This window comes from Ranitomeya imitator, chromosome 1, assembly GCF_032444005.1.
Source record: "Ranitomeya imitator isolate aRanImi1 chromosome 1, aRanImi1.pri, whole genome shotgun sequence".
NCBI lineage: Eukaryota > Metazoa > Chordata > Amphibia > Anura > Dendrobatidae > Ranitomeya > Ranitomeya imitator.
Window position 1 is genome coordinate 997,590,823 of NC_091282.1, and position 18,920 is coordinate 997,609,742.

The following is an 18,920-nucleotide window of genomic DNA, read 5'->3' on the forward strand; positions in this document are numbered from 1 at the left end:
AGCGGCAGAATTGTATTGCCAGAAATGTAGAAAATGGTCTGTACTGACTAAATGGAATGAGGATGCCTTGGCGGCAATTTTCAGAAAGGGTCTTTCTGAACCCGTTAAAGATGTTATGGTGGGGTTCCCCACGCCTGCTGGTCTGAGTGATTCTATGTCTCTGGCCATTCAGATTGATCGGCGCTTACGCAAGCGCAGAGTTGTGCACACTATGGCATTGTCCTCTGAGCGGAGCCCTGAGCCTATGCAGTGTGATAGGATTTTGTCTAGAGCTGAACGTCAAACATTCAGGCGTCAGAATAGGTTGTGTTTTTACTGCGGCGATTCTGCTCATGTTATTTCTGATTGCCCTAAGCGTACTAAAAGAATCGCTAGTTCTGTTGCCATCAGTACTGTACAACCTAAATTTCTGTTATCTGTGACCTTGATCTGCTCATTATCATCATTTTCTGTCATGGCATTTGTGGATTCAGGCACCGCTCTGAACTTAATGGACTTAGAATTTGCCAGACGTTGTCGTTTTCCCTTGCAGCCTTTGCAGAACCCTATTCCTTTGAGGGGCATTGATGCTACACCGTTGGCTAAAAATAAACCTCAGTTTTGGACACAGCTGACCATGTGCATGGTGCCAGCCCATCAGGAAGATTGTCGTTTTCTGGTGTTGCATAATTTGCATGATGATATTGTGCTGGGTTTTCCATGGTTGTAGCTACATAATCCGGTGTTAGATTGGAAATCCATGTCTGTGACTAGTTGGGGTTGTCAGGGGGTTCATGATCAGGTTCCTTTGATGTCAATTTCCTCTTCCCCCTCTTCTGAAGTTCCTGAGTTCTTGTCTGACTTCCAGGATGTATTCGATGAGCCCAAATCCAGTTCCCTTCCACCGCATAGGGACTGTGATTGTGCTATTGACTTGATTCCAGGTTGTAAGTTCCCTAAGGGTCGACTTTCAACCTGTCTGTGCCTGAACATACCGCCATGCGGAGCTATATTAAGGAGTCTTTGGAGAAAGGGCATATTCGGCTATCTTCTTCCCCGTTGGGAGCGGGGTTCTTTTTTGTTGCCAAGAAGGATGGCTCCTTGAGACCCTGTATTGATTATCGCCTCTTGAATAAGATCACGGTTAAATTTCAATACCCCTTGCCTTTGCTTACTGATTTGTTTGCTAGGATTAGGGGGTCTAGCTGGTTTACTAAGATTGACCTTCGAGGGGCATATAATCTTATTCGTATCAAGCAGGGTGACAAATGGAAAACTGCATTTAATACGCCCGAAGGCCATTTTGAATACCTTGTGATGCCATTCGGACTCTCTAATGCCCCATCTGTGTTCCAATCCTTCATGCATGATATCTTTCGGAGTTATCTTGATAAATTCATGGTTGTATATTTGGATGATATTTTGATTTTTTCCAATGATTGGGAGTCTCATGTGAAACAGGTCAGGATGGTATTTCAGATCCTCCGTAATAATGCTTTATTTGTGAAGGGGTCAAAGTGCCTCTTTGGAGTGCAGAAGGTTTCTTTTTTGGGTTTCATTTTTTCTCCCTCATCTATAGAAATGGATCCGGTTAAGGTTCAGGCCATTCATGATTGGATTCAGCCCACATCTGTGAAGAGCCTTCAGAAATTCTTGGACTTTGCTAATTTTTATCGTCGTTTCATTGCCAACTTCTCCAGTGTGGTTAAACCTCTAACCGATTTTACCAAGAAAGGCGCTGATGTGACGAATTGGTCCTCCGCGGCTGTTTCTGCCTTTCAGGAGCTTAAACGCCGATTTACTTCTGCCCCTGTGTTGCGTCAGCCAGATGTTTCTCTTCCATTTCAGGTTGAGGTTGACGCATCTGAGATTGGGGCAGGGGCCGTTTTGAGCTCAGAGGAATTCTGATGGTTCCTTGATGAAACCGTGTGCCTTCTTTTCTCGGAAGTTTTCACCTGCGGAACGCAATTATGATGTCGGCAATCGGGAGTTGTTGGCTTTGAATTGGGCATTTGAGGAGTGGCGACATTGGCTTGAGGGGGCCAAGCACCGTATTGTGGTCCTGACCGATCATAAGAATCTGATTTACCTCGAGTCTGCCAAACGGCTGAATCCTAGACAGGCTCGATGGTCCCTGTTTTTCTTCCGTTTTGATTTTGTGGTCTCGTACATTCCTGGTACTAAGAATGTTAAGGCGGATGCCCTCTCCAGGAGTTTTTTTCCTGATTCCCCTGGGGTTCTTGAGCTGGTCGGCATTTTGAAGGAAGGGGTGATTCTTCCTGCCATCTCCCCTGATTTGCGACGGGTTCTTCAGGAATTTCAGGCTGATAAGCCTGACCGCTGTCCTGTGGGGAAACTGTTTGTTCCTGATAGATGGACTAGTAAAGTGATTTCTGAGGTTCATTGTTCTGTGTTGGCTGGCCATCCTGGGATTTTTGGTACCAGAGATTTGGTTAGTAGGTCCTTTTGGTGGCCTTCTTTGTCACGGGATGTGCGTTCTTTTGTGCAGTCCTGTGGGATTTGTGCGTGGGCTAAGCCTTGCTGTTCCCGCGCTAGTGGGTTGCTTTTGCCATTGCCGGTCCCTGAGAGACCTTGGACGCATATTTCTATGGATTTTATTTCCGATCTTCCTGTTTCCCAAAGAATGTCGGTTATCTGGGTTGTCTGTGACCAATTTTCTAAGATGGTTCATTTGGTGCCTTTGCCTAAATTGCCTTCTTCTTCTGATTTGGTTCCGTTGTTTTTTCAGCATGTGGTACGTTTGCATGGTATTCCGGAGAATATTGTGTCCGACAGAGGTTCCCAGTTTGTTTCTAGGTTTTGGCGGGCCTTTTGTGCCAAGCTGGGCATTGATTTGTCTTTTTCCTCTGCATTTCATCCTCAGACAAATGGCCAGACTGAGCGAACTAATCAGACCTTGGAGACCTATTTGAGATGCTTTGTGTCTGCTGATCAGGATGATTGGGTGGCTTTTTTGCCATTGGCCGAGTTTGCCCTTAATAATCGGGCTAGTTCGGCTACTTTGGTTTCGCCTTTTTTTTGTAATTTTGGTTTTCATCCTCGTTTTTCTTCTGGGCAGGTTGAGCCTTCTGACCTTCCTGGTGTGGATTCTGTGGTCGACAGGTTGCAGCAGATTTGGCCTTATGTGGTGGACAATTTGGTGCTGTCTCAGGAGGAGGCTCAGCGTTTTGCTAACCGTCGTCGGTGTGTTGGTTCCCGGCTTCGGGTTGGTGATCTGGTTTGGTTATCTTCCCGTCATGTTCCTATGAAGGTTTCTTCCCCTAAGTTTAAGCCTCGATTTATTGGTCCTCATAGGATTTCTGAGATTATTAATCCGGTGTCCTTTCGCCTGGCGCTTCCGGCCTCTTTTGCTATTCATAATGTCTTCCATAGATCTTTGTTGCGGAAATATGTGGAGCCCGTTGTTCCCTCTGTTGATCCTCCGGCCCCTGTATTGGTCGATGGGGAGTTGGAATATGTTGTTGAGAAGATTTTGGATTCCCGTTTTTCGAGGCGGAAGCTTCAGTACCTTGTCAAGTGGAAGGGTTATGGCCAGGAGGATAATTCTTGGGTTTCTGCCTCTGATGTCCATGCCGTTGATTTGGTTCGTGCCTTTCATCGGGCTCATCCTGATCGGCCTGGGGGCTCTGGTGAGGGTTCGGTGACCCCTCCTCAAAGGGGGGTACTGTTGTGAATTCAGCTTTTGGGCTCCCTCCGGTGGTTGTAGAGGGTAATGCAGTTGTGCCTGGACTGCAGGAGTGGACAGGTGTATCTACTAATTGCAAACCTGACTGGGGTATATAGCTTTGCAGGATCCTTTAGTCAGTGCCAGTTGTCCATTGTTCTTGAAGGATTCACTTCCCTGCTGGTCTCTCCAGTTTGCTTTGTTTTTCTATAAAGATAAGTCCTGGCTTTGTTTTTGCTGTCCACCTGCGGTGGACCTTATAGTTCTGTGCATTTTCATGTTTTTGTCTTGTCCAGCTTAGTCTGTGAAGGATTTTTTGCAGCCTAGCTAAAGGTACCGTCACACTTAGCGACGCTGCAGCGATACCGACAACGATCCGGATCGCTGCAGCGTCGCTGTTTGGTCGCTGGAGAGCTGTCACACAGACAGCTCTCCAGCGACCAACGATGCTGGTAACCAGGGTAAACATCGGGTAACTAAGCGCAGGGCCGCGCTTAGTAACCCGATGTTTACCCTGGTTACCATCCTAAAAGTAAAAAAAAACAAACACTACATACTTACCTACCGCTGTCTGTCCTCCAGCGCTGTGCTCTGCACTCCTCCTGTACTGGCTGTGAGCACAGCGGCCGGAAAGCAGAGCGGTGACGTCACCGCTCTGCTTTCTGGCTGACCGACACTCACAGCCAGTACAGGAGGAGTGCAGAGCACAGCGCTGGAGGACAGACAGCGGTAGGTAAGTATGTAGTGTTTTGTTTTTTATTACTTTTAGGATGGTAACCAGGGTAAACATCGGGTTACTAAGCGCGGCCCTGCGCTTAGTTACCCAATGTTTACCCTGGTTACCAGTGAAGACGTCGCTGAATCGGTGTCACACACGCCGATTCAGCGATGTCTGCGGGAGGTCCAGCGACCAAATAAAGTTCTGGACTTTCTTCCCCGACCAGCGACAGCACAGCAGGGGCCTGATCGCTGCTGCCTGTCACACTGGACGATATCGCTAGGGAGGACGCTGCAACGTCACGGATCGCTAGCGATATCGTCTAGTGTGACGGTACCATAATTCTCTGGAGATGCAGATATACCCCCCATGTCTTTAGTCAGATGTGGTGATTCGTATTTTCTGTGGTGGATATTTTCTAGTGTTTTTATACTGACCGCATAGTACTCTGTTCTATTCTTTCTTTTTAGCTAGTATGGCCTCCTATACTAAAATCTGATTTCATATCTGCGTATGTTATTTCCCTCTCCTCTCACAGTCAATATTTGTGGGGGGCTATCTATCATTTGGGGATTTTCTCAGAGGCAAGATAGGTTTCCTGTTTCTGTCTTTAGGGGCAGTTAGATCTTAGGCTGTGCCGATGGCTCTAGGGAGTGTTAGATACCCCCCACGGCTACTTCTAGCTGTGCTGCTAGGTTCAGGGTTTGCGGTCAGTACAGGGACCACCTTCTCCAGAGTCCGTCTCATGCTGCTCCTAGGCCACCAGATCATAACACATTATATGTGGTACAGCTTTATATGGAGCATCTATGGGGTAGTAATGAATTGTATGCGGAGCATTATATGTGGCACAGCTTAATATGGAGCAACTATAGGGCAATAATGAATTGCATAGAGCATTATATGTGGCACAGCTTGATATGGAGCATCTATGGGGTAATAATGAATTGTATGGAGCATTATATGTGGCACAGCTTTATATGGAGCAACTATGGGACAATAATGAATTGTATGGAGCATTATATGTGGTGGCACAGCTTTATATGGAGCATCTATGGGGCCATAATGAATTGTATGGAGCATTATATGTGGTGGTACAGCTTTATATGGAGCATCTATGGAGTAATAATGAATTGTATGGAGCATTATATGTGGCACAGCTTCATATGGAGCATCTATGGGGTAATAATGAAATGTTTGGAGCATTATATGTGGCACAGCTTTATATGGAGAATCTATGGGATAATAATGAATTGTATGGAGCATTATATGTGGCGGTACAGCTTTATATGGAGCAACTATGGGGTAATAATGAATTGTATAGAGCATTATATGTGGCACAGCTTTATATGGAGCAACTATGGGGCAATAATGAATTGTATAGAGCATTATATGTGGCACAGCTTTATATGGAGCATCTATGCGGCAATAATGAATTATATAGAGCATTATATATGGCACAGCTTTATATGGAGCATCTATGGGGTAATAATGAATTGTAAGGAGCATTATATGTGGCACAGCTTTATGTGGAGCATTTATGGGGCCATAACGAACAGTATGGAGCATTATATGGGGCTCCTGATTCAATATGGATATTCAAAAACACTTAACCTTCTGATGTCTCAATTAAATTTACTTTTATTGGTATCTATTTTTATTTTTGACATTTACTGGTAGCTGCTGTATTTTCCACCCTAGGCTTATACTTGAGTCAATAAGTTTTCCCAGTTTTTTGTTGCAAAATTAGGGGGGGTCGGCTTATACTCGGGTCGGCTTATGCTCGAGTATATATGGTAGTTTAAGAAGGGGTTGTCTAGTAGAGGACAACCCTTTTAAGCACCTACATGCATCTGACATACCTGTTGATATGTTGTGGTGTTTATGCCCCTTTTTATTGTTTATAATAAAATAATATATCTGTGAAATAGTCTGTAATGTTAACTGAACAGCTTAAGTGAACATGTTAAGTGAACTACTGAACATACATTTATGTTCATTTTTTTTAGAATGGCATCTGGCCAAAATCCTAAAAGCGGAGCTCAAAAGCGCAGACTAAAAAAAGAAGAGTTAGCACAGACAGCTAAATTACCAAAATGATTTCATTTCTTAAACAATCTGAGAAAGAACATGTGAGATAACAATCCCCTGTAGCAGTACTTCAGGTGACAGTGACCAGATTACTGCCCGGGCCAGTGCCCATGGTGAGGAGACTGAAAACTTGGCAAGTGTAAATGCTGAAGTTACATATGCGGACACGTCTCACATTCCTTCAAAGAATCCAGAGAGCACAAAGTGTAAATAAAGATTTCTGTGCATCAGTTACTATACAGAGCGAAGAACATTCCATTGAATATCTGGATGAGATAATTGCAGATGATGAAGGCCTTGTTACAGATGCAAATACATTTCCAACAGACCGTGCTAACTTCCCACCAGATATTAAGGACAGTCAAACAAAGAGATTCATAATTTCTCAGGGGTCTTGTAGGCCATTTATAACATTTCCACGAGATGAAAAACAGGGAGGACGTTGTTTTTCGCAGGTATTTTACACCAAGAAAACACAAGCTGGAGTATTGATCCCACGTTCATGGTTGTGTTATTCGCCAATCGTAGACTGTGCCTACTGTGAACCCTGCTGGCTTTTTGCTGATCGAAGCTATGGTACTTATAATTCAGCATGGGTAAATGGTGTGAGAAATTGGTCTCACCTATCACAGGCAGTGCATTATCATGAAACCTCCATCCAGCACATTAATGCGTGCATGTTGATGCAGCATTGGCGCAGTCATAGTACTCTAGATGAAGAAAATGAGAGGGAAATTAGAAAACAAAAAACTTCTGGAGGCAAGTTCTTGACAGAGTGATTAATGTCACCTTAACATTGGCAATGTGTAATCTTCCTTTTAGAGGTCACACAGAATTAATAGACCAAGCAAACAGTGGAGTTTTTTTGTCCATGATTCAGTTGCTAGCAAAGTATGACTCTACTCTGCAGCAATTAATGGAAATGCCAAGGGGTTCTGTCTGTTATCTGAGCCACAGAATACAGGATGAAATCATTTCTTTATTGTCAAAGAAGATAGAGCAAGAAATTGTTAATGAGATCAAGAACGCTACTTTTTTTCAGTGATCATAGATACACCACAAGGCATCTCTAAAACTGACCAACTTAGTCAGATTTTCCGTTATGTAACCATTAAAACTAATGAACAGAATACTGTTGGTGAAGTAAAGGTAAATGAAGTTTTCCTGGGATTTCATGCCATAAAGGCCCCTTCACATTTAGCGACGCTGCAGCGATACCGACAACGATCCGAATCGCTGCAGCGTCGCTGTTTGGTCGCTGGAGAGCTGTCACACAGACCGCTCTCCAGCGACCAACGATGCCGGTAACCAGGGTAAACATCGGGTAACTAAGCGCAGGGCCGCGCTTAGTAACCCGATGTTTACCCTGGTTACCATGCTAAAAGTAAAAAAAAAAAAACACTACATACTTACCTACAGCCGTCTGTCCTCCAGCGCTGCGCTCTGCTTCTCTGCTCTCCTCCTGTACTGTCTGGGAGCCGGAAAGCAGAGCGGTGACGTCACCGCTCTGCTTTCCGGCTCACAGACAGTACAGGAGGAGTGCAGAGCGCAGCGCTGGAGGACAGACAGCGGTAGGTAAGTATGTACTGTTTGTTTTTTTTTACTTTTAGCATGGTAACCAGGGTAAACATCGGGTTACTAAGCGCGGCCCTGCGCTTAGTTACCCGATGTTTACCCTGGTTACCAGTGAAGACATCGCTGGATCGGTGTCACACACGCCGATCCAGCGATGTCTCCAGGGAGTCCAGCGACGAAATAAAGTTCTGGACTTTATTCAGCGACCAACGATCTCCCAGCAGGGGCCTGATCGTTGGTCGCTGTCACACATAACGATTTCATTAACGATATCGTTGCTACGTCACAAATAGCAACGATATCGTTAACAATATCGTTATGTGTGAAGGTACCTTTACAGATCAAACAGCTGCAAACCTTGAGAAAGAAATTGTTCTAAGTATTGAAAATAAGGGTCTTGACATAAGTAGATGTCGTGGACAAGGGTGTGATGGGGCTGCAAATATGAGTGGCATATATACTGGGGTTCAAGCAAGAATTTCAAAAAGGGAACCTAGTGCACAGTATATACATTGTGCAGCTCACAACTTAAAGCTTGCTGTAAATGATTCCGTAAGATTCATCCCGGAACTAGGAAAATTTTATGACATCAGTGAAAAATTGTACCAGTTTTTTGCCAACAGCATCAAACGATGGGCTTTATTATCAGAGATATCATCAGAGTCTAAAACTGATAACATTACTCTGAAGAGATTGTGTCCAACTAGATGGTCTTCCAGGAATGATTCGATCAGGGCACTGAGGTATCGCTACACTGATTTCCTGAAGGCACTGACAAAAATTATCCTGAAGTCTGACAAAAATTCCAGTGACAGCAATGATGCCGCTAGCTTAAAGAAAAACATCAGCACCTTTGAGTTTGTGATCATAGTCGTCATGCAGGCTACGATTCTAGATGTTGTTGGACCCGTTTCAAAGTGTCTGCAAGCTAAAGATGCAAATCTTGAAAAAGCAACACTCTTACTTAAAAATGCTGTTGAAGTTCTTCAAGAGTTCAGAGAAAACTATCAGGGAGCAAAAAACAGTGCCATACAATTGTCAGAGAAGTGGGGAATAGACGTTGCATTTGAAAGAAAAAGAAATAAACGTGTAAAAAGACAGTATGATGAATTGTGCGAAGATGAACGGCTCTGCGATGCTGAGAAGTACTTCCGGGTCAACATCTTTAACTCCTGCTTGGACACAATTATCATGCAATTAAAGCAAAGATTTCACAGTCTTCATTCAACTGTGAATAAATTTAAAGCAATCCTTCCCAGCTCACTGCAATCTGCGTCTGATGAAGAACTGCATAAGGATGGAGGGAACCTTGTGAACCATTTAAAAAAAAACTTTTCACCAACTCTTCTTACACAGCTCATTTCATTCAGAGCTTGCTTCAAATCACAAATTGCACATGTGACCACTGTGGAAGAAATTGCCAAGCTATTGATTGTTGACAACAGAGTGCTAGTTCCAAGTTTTCCAGAAGTGTGTACAGCATATATTTTGTTCTTATCCTTGCCAGTAACAGTGGCTAGCGCTGAACCCTCCTTCTCAAAACTAAAGCTAATAAAAAACTACCTGAGGTGTACAATGGGACAAGAAAGGCTAAGTGGACTAGCTATGCTGTCAATTGAAAATGACCGTGCTAGAAAGATTAACTTAAATACAATTATTGATGAATTTGCTGAAAAGAAGGCCAGAAGAATGAGTTTTAAGTAAATTGTTCACACCTCCACACAGTTTTACTGTTTGAAATACATTTTTCAGTGAACATTTCTAAATTCAAACATTTGAATGGCTGACTAAAGCCTAGTTATCTTGATTTGATTTAGTAAATTTATTAAAATGGTTTTTAGTATTTAGCAATAAAGGGTACAGTTGTTTACTAGTGTTGAGCATTCCGATACCGCAAGTATCGGGTATCGGCCGATATTTGCGGTATCGGAATTCCGATACCGAGTTCCGATATTTTTGTGATATCGGGAATCGGTATCGGGATTAAGATTAATGTGTAAAATAAAGAATAAAAATAAAAAATATTGATATACTTACCCTCTGACGCGCCCTGGTCGTCACCGCTGCAACCGCCTTGCTTTCGTTCCGAAGAATGAGCGCGTAAAGGGCTTTCGATGACGTCGCGGCTTGTGATTGGTCGCTGAGCGGTCACTTTACACGCTCATTCTTCGGAACGAAAGCAAGGCGGTTGCAGCGGTGACGACCAGGGAGCGTCAGAGGGTAAGTATATCAATATTTTTTATTTTTATTCTTTATTTTACACATGAATATGGATCCCAGGGCCTGAAGGAGAGTTTCCTCTTCTTCAGACCCTGGGATCCATTACAGGATACCTTCCGATATTTGTGTCCCATTGACTTGTATTGGTATCGGATATCGGTATCGGCGATATCCGATATTTTTCGGATATCGGCCGATACCATCCGATACCGATACTTTCAAATATTGGACGGTATCGCTCAACACTATTGTTTACTAATTATTATTAAATGGGTTGTCTAAAACCATTATATTTTTTTACTATAGGCCTAAGCTCTAACAGGCAGACCTGTGCCAGCTCAGGGTAGTCACAGACCACTACTGCTGCTTCCTCTGACATCACATCAACAGAACAGCAGTTTCTCTTCTAGTCTGTTGAAGGGCTGTGACTGCCAGCTTTATGCTGATTGACAGCCATCTCCCCATTGCATAACTACAGGGAGCCGGCTATTGAACAGCATGAGGTCGGCAGTCATGCCCCATAAACAGAGCAGCCCAGAACATGAAAAGCTGCTCAATTGACATGAAGCAGCAGGATCTGTGGCAGGAGCAGTCCTTGACCACTCTAGGCCAGCACAGAACAGGTGGGTATTTAGCAACTACCTGCCTATCAGTTCATAGGTTCATAGTTAAAGGGAAGGTGCATAAAATAAAAGAATTCCAGCAATTGAAAAATGTAAAGAATTAATGTTTACATTTTCTTAAAAAAATATTATCATTTGTTTATAATTTAGTAAAATATAAAAAATCATTTAAAAAAGTTTGGCATTTCCACTTCTAAACACTAGGGGGAGCAGCTACTGAAATTTGACAAACACCTAGTGTACAAATAGCTCACATTACTGCACTGCAGTAATTATGGGCGGAGTCTGCTGACGTGTGTGATGTCACTCCTCTCCTCTCCTTCTGGGTGTTTGCTAAGGGATAAGAGAGGATTCAGGAACACAGCGAGAAGCCATTTTGTTGGTGACTGCAAAGTTATACTGACAAGTAAACAGTCAGAGGATGACAGGCAGCAAGGATTCTGGGAGATATATGATGGAGGGAGCAGGGTGACAGCAGCACAGAGTATTTCAGGAGAGCAGTGTGCTGGTCTATGGGGGGCACCATGTTCAGTGCGCGGAGCAGCCATGGATTATACATAGAGCGCTGTCTTAAATACACATGGATGGACCGTCTGCTTGTCTTCGCCACAAAAATCCAGGAAACATTTCTGCTGATTGATGGCCTGTTCTGATCCAGACCTTGCATGCAAAGACCCCATTCCCCTCCTCAGATCCTGTCCTGGCGATGTGTGAAAGCGAGGCGACAGGCGCAGTACAGGGTTACACTGGGAAGCAGGTTGGGGGAAATGTAGCCATATAGTAACGATAAATATGAGACCCCTCTCTTCAGCTGCCTCACCAGCCTTCCCCTGACTGCACCTAACGTTGGTCCTGCTGCCCCCTCTATGACCCCAGACCCGTGTGCAGGTGATCAGCCAGAACCACACTAGAATGAGTCCCCTTTCTGAAGATAATACCGCCATATAGATCACACATAATACTGTTATATAGTTCTCACATAATACCTCCATATAGATCACACATACCACCACATAGATCACAAATAATACCACCAGTGTTCTCACATACCACCATATGCTTCTCACATAATACCGCCAAATAGATCACCCATAATGCCGCCACATAGATCTCACATAATACCGCCATATAGATCACACATAATACCACCATATACTAATCACATAATACCGTCATATAGATCACACATAAAACCACCATATAATTCTCACCTAGTACTGCCACATAGATCACACATATAGTTCTCATATACCACCGTCATATAGTTTTTACATCATTCCACAACACTGATCAAACATAATACTGCCATATAGATAATACCATCACATAGATCACACAATACTTGGCGGCACAATGTTTGATATATATATATATATATATATATATATACAGGAGCACAGAGTATTTCAGGAGAGCAGTGTACTGGTCTATTGGGGCGGGGGGTGCTCACACGCTCCCAACTGTATACTTAGCCTTTACTGGCAATTAAAATGGGGGACACCCCCCAAAATAAGGATGTGGGGCCCCCTATAATTAATAACCAGCAAATACTATGCAGACAGCTGGGGGCTGACATTAATAGCCTAGGAAGGGGCCATGTATATTCTCCCCCCAGGCTAAAAACATCAGCTCTCAGCCGCCTTTTACATGCGCCTACATGCGCCTATTCTGGCGCTTTGCCTGGCAATTTCCACTTGCCCTGTAGCGGTAGCAAGTGGGGTTCATTTTTGTGGGGTTAATGTCACCTTCATATTGTCCGGTGACATCAAGCCCACGGCTTAGTAATGGAGAGGTGTCTATAAGGCACCCATCCATTACTAATCCTATAGTTGTATTGTAAATAAAGACTCGGCCAGAATAAAGTCCTTTATTAATCTTTATTAAACCATGCCGAACGCATAATCCTCGACTCCCTCATCTCCCACAGCAAAAATAATAAACCACAATGGGGAAAAACACGCAGTGGGGAGAGGAGTGCATAGGAGAGGATTAGATACTGACTGCTGAGCCGTGTATCTAATCCTGTCCTGTGTGATACCAACTGCTGAGCCGTGTATCTAATCCTGTCCTGTGTGATACCGACTGCTGAGCCGTGTATCTAATCCTGTCCTCTGTGATACTGACTGCTGAGCCGTGTATCTAATCCTGTCCTCTGTCATACTGTGCTGAGCTGTGTATCTAATCCTATCTTGTGTGATACTGTACACAGGACTAGATTAGCTACACAGGACTAGATTAGCTACACAGGACAGAGGTAGCAGTGGTAGATGGTATATAGAGGCAGGCAGCAGTGGTAGGTGGTATAGAGAGGCAGGTAGCGGTGGTATACAGAGGCAGGTAGCGGTGGTAGGTGGTATATAGAGGCAGATAGCAGTGGTAGGTGGTATATAGAGGCAGGTAGCAGTGGTATATAGGGGCAGGTAGCAGTGGTAGGTGGTATATAGAGGCAGGTAGCAGTGGTAGCTGGTATATAGGGGCTGGTAGCAGTGGTAGGTGGTATATAGAGGCAGGTATCAGTGGTATATAGGGACAGGTAGCAGTGGTAGGTGGTATACAGAGGCAGGTAGCGGTGGTATACAGAGGAAGGTAGCGGTGGTAGGTGGTATATAGAGGCAGGTAGCAGTGGTAGGTGGTATATAGAGGCAGGTAGCAGTGGTATATAGGGGCAGGTAGCAGTGGTAGGTGGTATATAGAGGCTGGTAGCAGTGGTAGGTGGTATACAGAGGCAGGTAGCAGTGATATATAGGGGCAGGTAGCAGTGGTAGGTGGTATACAGAGGCAGGTAGCAGTGGTAGGTGGTATATAGGGGCTGGTAGCAGTGGTAGGTGGTATATAGAGGCAGGTAGCAGTGGTATATAGGGGCAGGTAGCAGTGGTAGGTGGTATATAGAGGCAGGTAGCAGTGGTATATAGGGGCAGGTAGCAGTGGTAGGTGGTATATAAAGGCTGGTAGCAGTGGTAGGTGGTATATAGGGGCTGGTAGCAGTGGTAGGTGGTATATAGAGGCAGGTAGCAGTGGTATATAGGGGCAGGTAGCAGTGGTAGGTGGTATATAGAGGCAGGTAACAGTGGTAGGTGGTATATAGAGGCAGGTAGCAGTGGTATATAGGGGCAGGTAGCAGTGGTAGGTGGTACATAGAGGCAGCTAGCAGTGGTAGGTGGTATATAGGGGAAGGTAGCAGTGGTATATAGGGGCAGGTAGCAGTGGTAGGTGGTATATAGAGGCAGGTAGCAGTGGTATATAGGGGCAGGTAGCAGTGGTATATAGGGGCAGGTAGCAGTGGTATATAGGTGCAGGTAGCAGTGGTATATAGGGGCAGGTAGCAGTGGTATATAGGGGCAGGTAGCAGTGGTATATAGGGTCTGGTAGCAGTGGTATGTAGGGGCAGGTAGCAGTGGTATATAGGGGCAGGTAGCAGTGGTATATAGGGGCAGGTAGCAGTGGTATATAGGGGCAGGTAGCAGTGGTATATAGGGGCAGGTAGCAGTGGTATATAGGAGCAGGTAGCAGTGGTATATAGGGGCAGGTAGCAGTGGTATATAGGGGCAGGTAGCAGTGGTATATAGGGGCAGGTAGCAGTGGTATATAGGTTCTGGTAGCAGTGGTATATAGGGGCAGGTAGCAGTGGTATATAGGGGCAGGTAGCAGTGGTATATAGGTTCTGGTAGCAGTGGTATATAGGGGCAGGTAGCAGTGGTATATAGGGGCAGGTAGCAGTGGTATATAGGGGAAGGTAGCAGTGGTATATAGGGGCAGGTAGCAGTGGTATATAGGGGCAGGTAGCAGTGGTATATAGAGGCAGGCAGCAGTGGTATATAGGGGCAGGTAGCAGTGGTAGGTGGTAAGGTGGTATATAGAGGCAGGTAGCAGTGGTATATAGGAGCAGGTAGCAGTGGTATATAGGGGCAGGTAGCAGTGGTATATAGGGGCAGGCAGCAGTGGTATATAGGGGCAGGTAGCAGTGGTAGGTGGTATATAGAGGCAGGTAGCAGTGGTATGTAGGAGCAGGTAGCAGTAGTATATAGGGGCAGGTAGCAGTGGTATATAGGGGCAGGTAGCAGTGGTATATAGGAGCAGGTAGCAGTGGTATATAGGGGCAGGTAGCAGTGGTATATAGGGGCAGGTAGCAGTGGTATATAGGGGCAGGTAGCAGTGGTATATAGGTTCTGGTAGCAGTGGTATATAGGGGCAGGTAGCAGTGGTATATAGGGGCAGGTAGCAGTGGTATATAGGTTCTGGTAGCAGTGGTATATAGGGGCAGGTAGCAGTGGTATATAGGGGCAGGTAGCAGTGGTATATAGGGGAAGGTAGCAGTGGTATATAGGGGCAGGTAGCAGTGGTATATAGGGGCAGGTAGCAGTGGTATATAGAGGCAGGCAGCAGTGGTATATAGGGGCAGGTAGCAGTGGTAGGTGGTAAGGTGGTATATAGAGGCAGGTAGCAGTGGTATATAGGAGCAGGTAGCAGTGGTATATAGGGGCAGGTAGCAGTGGTATATAGGGGCAGGCAGCAGTGGTATATAGGGGCAGGTAGCAGTGGTAGGTGGTATATAGAGGCAGGTAGCAGTGGTATATAGGAGCAGGTAGCAGTGGTATATAGGGGCAGGTAGCAGTGGTATATAGGGGCAGGTAGCAGTGGTATATAGGGTCTGGTAGCAGTCATAGGTGGTATATAGGGTCTGGTAGCAGTGGTAGATGCATAAGAAAATAAAAACTCTGTGCTTACCTTCTGTCCTCTTCCAGGAAGTGCTGAATCATGTGCAGGGCAGAGCAGTGTGACGATCTCCCTGTTTGCTCTGAACAGGTCGGCAGTGAGCAGTGATTGCAGCCTGTACTGTATTACTAAGTACAGACTGCAATCACAGCTCCTCACTGCAGATACTTACCACGGACACTTGCTTCCCAGCAGCAACTTCTCCCTGGCAACTCCTGCCATCGCACACACTGAGCTGTGTGTGCGATGACAGAGGAAAATAAACAACAAAATGGCCGCGATCTCCTCTCACAGCTGTGACGTAGCAGCTCAGCGGGCACGCCCAAGTCACAGCTGAGAGGCAGGAGGAGCAGCCTCAATGAAAGAGATGCGGTCGGAGTCTGACCGTTGAATCCTATGCCCATGGCTGCTGTAAGTGAGGTGTGCAAGTGTCATGCCCAGACACTTACACCCACACTAATGAAGTAAAAATCATCATATCCTTGCTGCGTGGTGACCCTCAAGACTGGGCTTTTTCTATTGAAACAGGGGATCCAGGATTATTGAATGTAGATGCATTTTTTCAAGCTCTCGGATTATTGTATGACGAACCTAATTCTGTGGATCATGCGGAAAAAACCCTGTTGGCCTTGTGTCAAGGTCAGGAAGCGGCAGAGTTATACTGCCAGAAATTTAGAAAATGGTCTGTGCTCACTAAATGGAATGAAGAGGCTCTGGCTGCTATTTTCAGAAAAGGTCTTTCTGAAACCCTTAAAGATGTTATGGTGGGCTTTCCTACGCCTGCCGGTTTGAGCGAATCTATGTCTCTAGCCATTCAGATTGATCGGCGTCTGCGCGAGCGCAAAGCTGTGCTCCATATGGCAGTATCCTCTGAGCAAAGTCCTGAACCTATGCAATGTGATAGGATTTTGACTAGAATAGAACGGCAGGAATTCAGACGTCAGAATAGGCTGTGTTTTTACTGTGATGATTCGGCTCATGTTATCTCTGATTGCCCTAAGCGTACTAAGAGAGTCGCTAGGTCTGTTACCATTAGTACTATACAGCCTAAATTTCTCTTATCTGTGACCCTGATTTGCTCATTGTCGTCCTTTTCTGTCATGGCATTTGTGGATTCAGGTGCTGCCCTGAACTTAATGGACTTAGAATTCGCCAGGCGCTGTGGTTTTTCCTTGCAGCCTTTGCAGAGCCCTATTCCTTTGAGGGGCATCGATGCTACACTCCTGGCCAAGGATAAACCTCAGTACTGGACACAGATGACTATGTACATGGCTCCTGAACATCAGGAAGACTGCCGTTTTCTGGTGTTGCATAACCTGCATGATGTTGTTGTACTGGGATTTCCATGGTTACAGGAACATAATCCGGTGCTGGATTGGAAAACTATGTCGGTGACTAGTTGGGGTTGTCGAGGAGTACATAGTGACGTTCCTTTGATGTCAATTTCCTCTTACCCTCTTCTGAGGTCCCTGAGTTTTTGTCGGATTTCCAGGATGTATTTGATGAGCCCAAGTCCAGTTCCCTTCCTCCGCACAGGGACTGTGATTGTGCTATTAACTTGATTCCTGGTTGTAAGTTCCCTAAGGGCCGACTTTTCAATCTGTCTGTGCCAGAGCATGCCGCCATGCGGAGCTATGTTAAGGAATCTTTGGAGAAAGGGCATATTCGGCCCTCTTCGTCACCATTGGGAGCGGGTTTCTTTTTTGTTGCTAAGAAGGATGGCTCCTTGAGACCCTGTATTGATTATCGTCTTCTTAATTAGAACACGGTCAAATTCCAATACCCCTTGCCTTTGCTTACTGATTTGTTTGCTCAGATTAAGGGGGCTAGTTGGTTTACTAAGATTGACCTCCGAGGGGCATATAATCTTCTTCGTATTTAACAGGGTGACGAATGGAAAACTGCATTTAATACGCCCGAAGGCCATTTTGAATACCTTGTGATGCCATTTGGGCTCTCTATTGCTCCATCTGTGTTCCAGTCTTTCATGCATGATATTTTCCACAATTATCTTGATAAATTCATGGTCGTATATTTGGATGATATTTTGATTTTTTCTGATGATTGGGAGTCTCATGTGAAGCAGGTCATGATGGTGTTCCAGATCCTTCGTGATAATGCTTTGTTTGTGAAGGGGTCTAAGTGCCTATTCGGAGTTCAGAAGGTCTCTTTTTTGGGTTTTATTTTTTCTCCCTCATCTATAGAAATGGACCCTGTTAAGGTCCAAGCTATTCATGACTGGATCCAACCCACATCTGTGAAGGGTCTTCAAAAATTTTGGGGTTTTGCTAATTTCTATTGCCGTTTCATTGCCAACTTTTCCAGTGTGGTTAAGCCCCTTACTGATTTGACGAAGAAAGGCGCTGATTAGGGTTGAGCGACCTTGACCTTTTTAGAGTCGAGCCGTGTTTCGCGAAACCCGACTATCTTAGAAGTCAAGTCGAGTGGAATCGGCCGTTTATCGCGAAAAGTCGGGTATCGACCGAAACACGAAACACAATGCAAGTCAATGGGGGAGCATAGTCGGCAGTGAGTGGAGGCCAGGAAAACACCTACACTGCCCATTTTAATGGCAAAAACATCCATTCTTGTTACAGAAGCTTGTCAATCGTAATTTACCTTATAATAATTGGAAGGCATTTGAAATTGGGGGTCATTTGGCTAAAGTTGTGGGGGGTAGGGCTGGTTCAAGTAATTAGTGGGCCCAGGAAATCTGGACCACGTCACGGCAGTGGAGCAGGGAGAGGTAAGTATTTCAACTTTGCAAGTGCTGTGATCCTGAGCAAGCAGGGGGGGCCCACTCGTTGGCATTGGCACTGGCACAGGGCCCCTCAAAGTACAGCGGTGTGTTTGCATGGCAGGGGCGCCTCCCACCGGCAGCAACACTTTTGCGTACTATGAGAGGCCCTGTGCCAGTGACGTCGCCAACTAGTATTCCTCCCCCCACCTGATGAAGGAACCTGCACTTTCATCTGCACCTTCCTCTTTGTCCCCGTGTAAGGTGGTATGGTATGCGGGAAGGGGGACCTGACTTTCAGCAGGGTCACAATCTTGCAGTGTAGCGTGCACGGGAAATGTTGCGTTATGGGTCAATGTACCAGCAGACTCATCTATCACTGGCTGGGCAATGGGTAGGATGAGGAGGAAACACAGATATAGGCCCAAAGAATAAAGTGGGCTAAATGCAGTTCAAAATTGGTAACACAGGAGTAACCAGGGGGCATTGCAGTGGAGGACAACTGGAATGAGAGGCTGACACAGAGAGTAGGCCCAAATCAGTAAGTAGTCGAAATGCAGTTCAAAATTGGCAACAGTA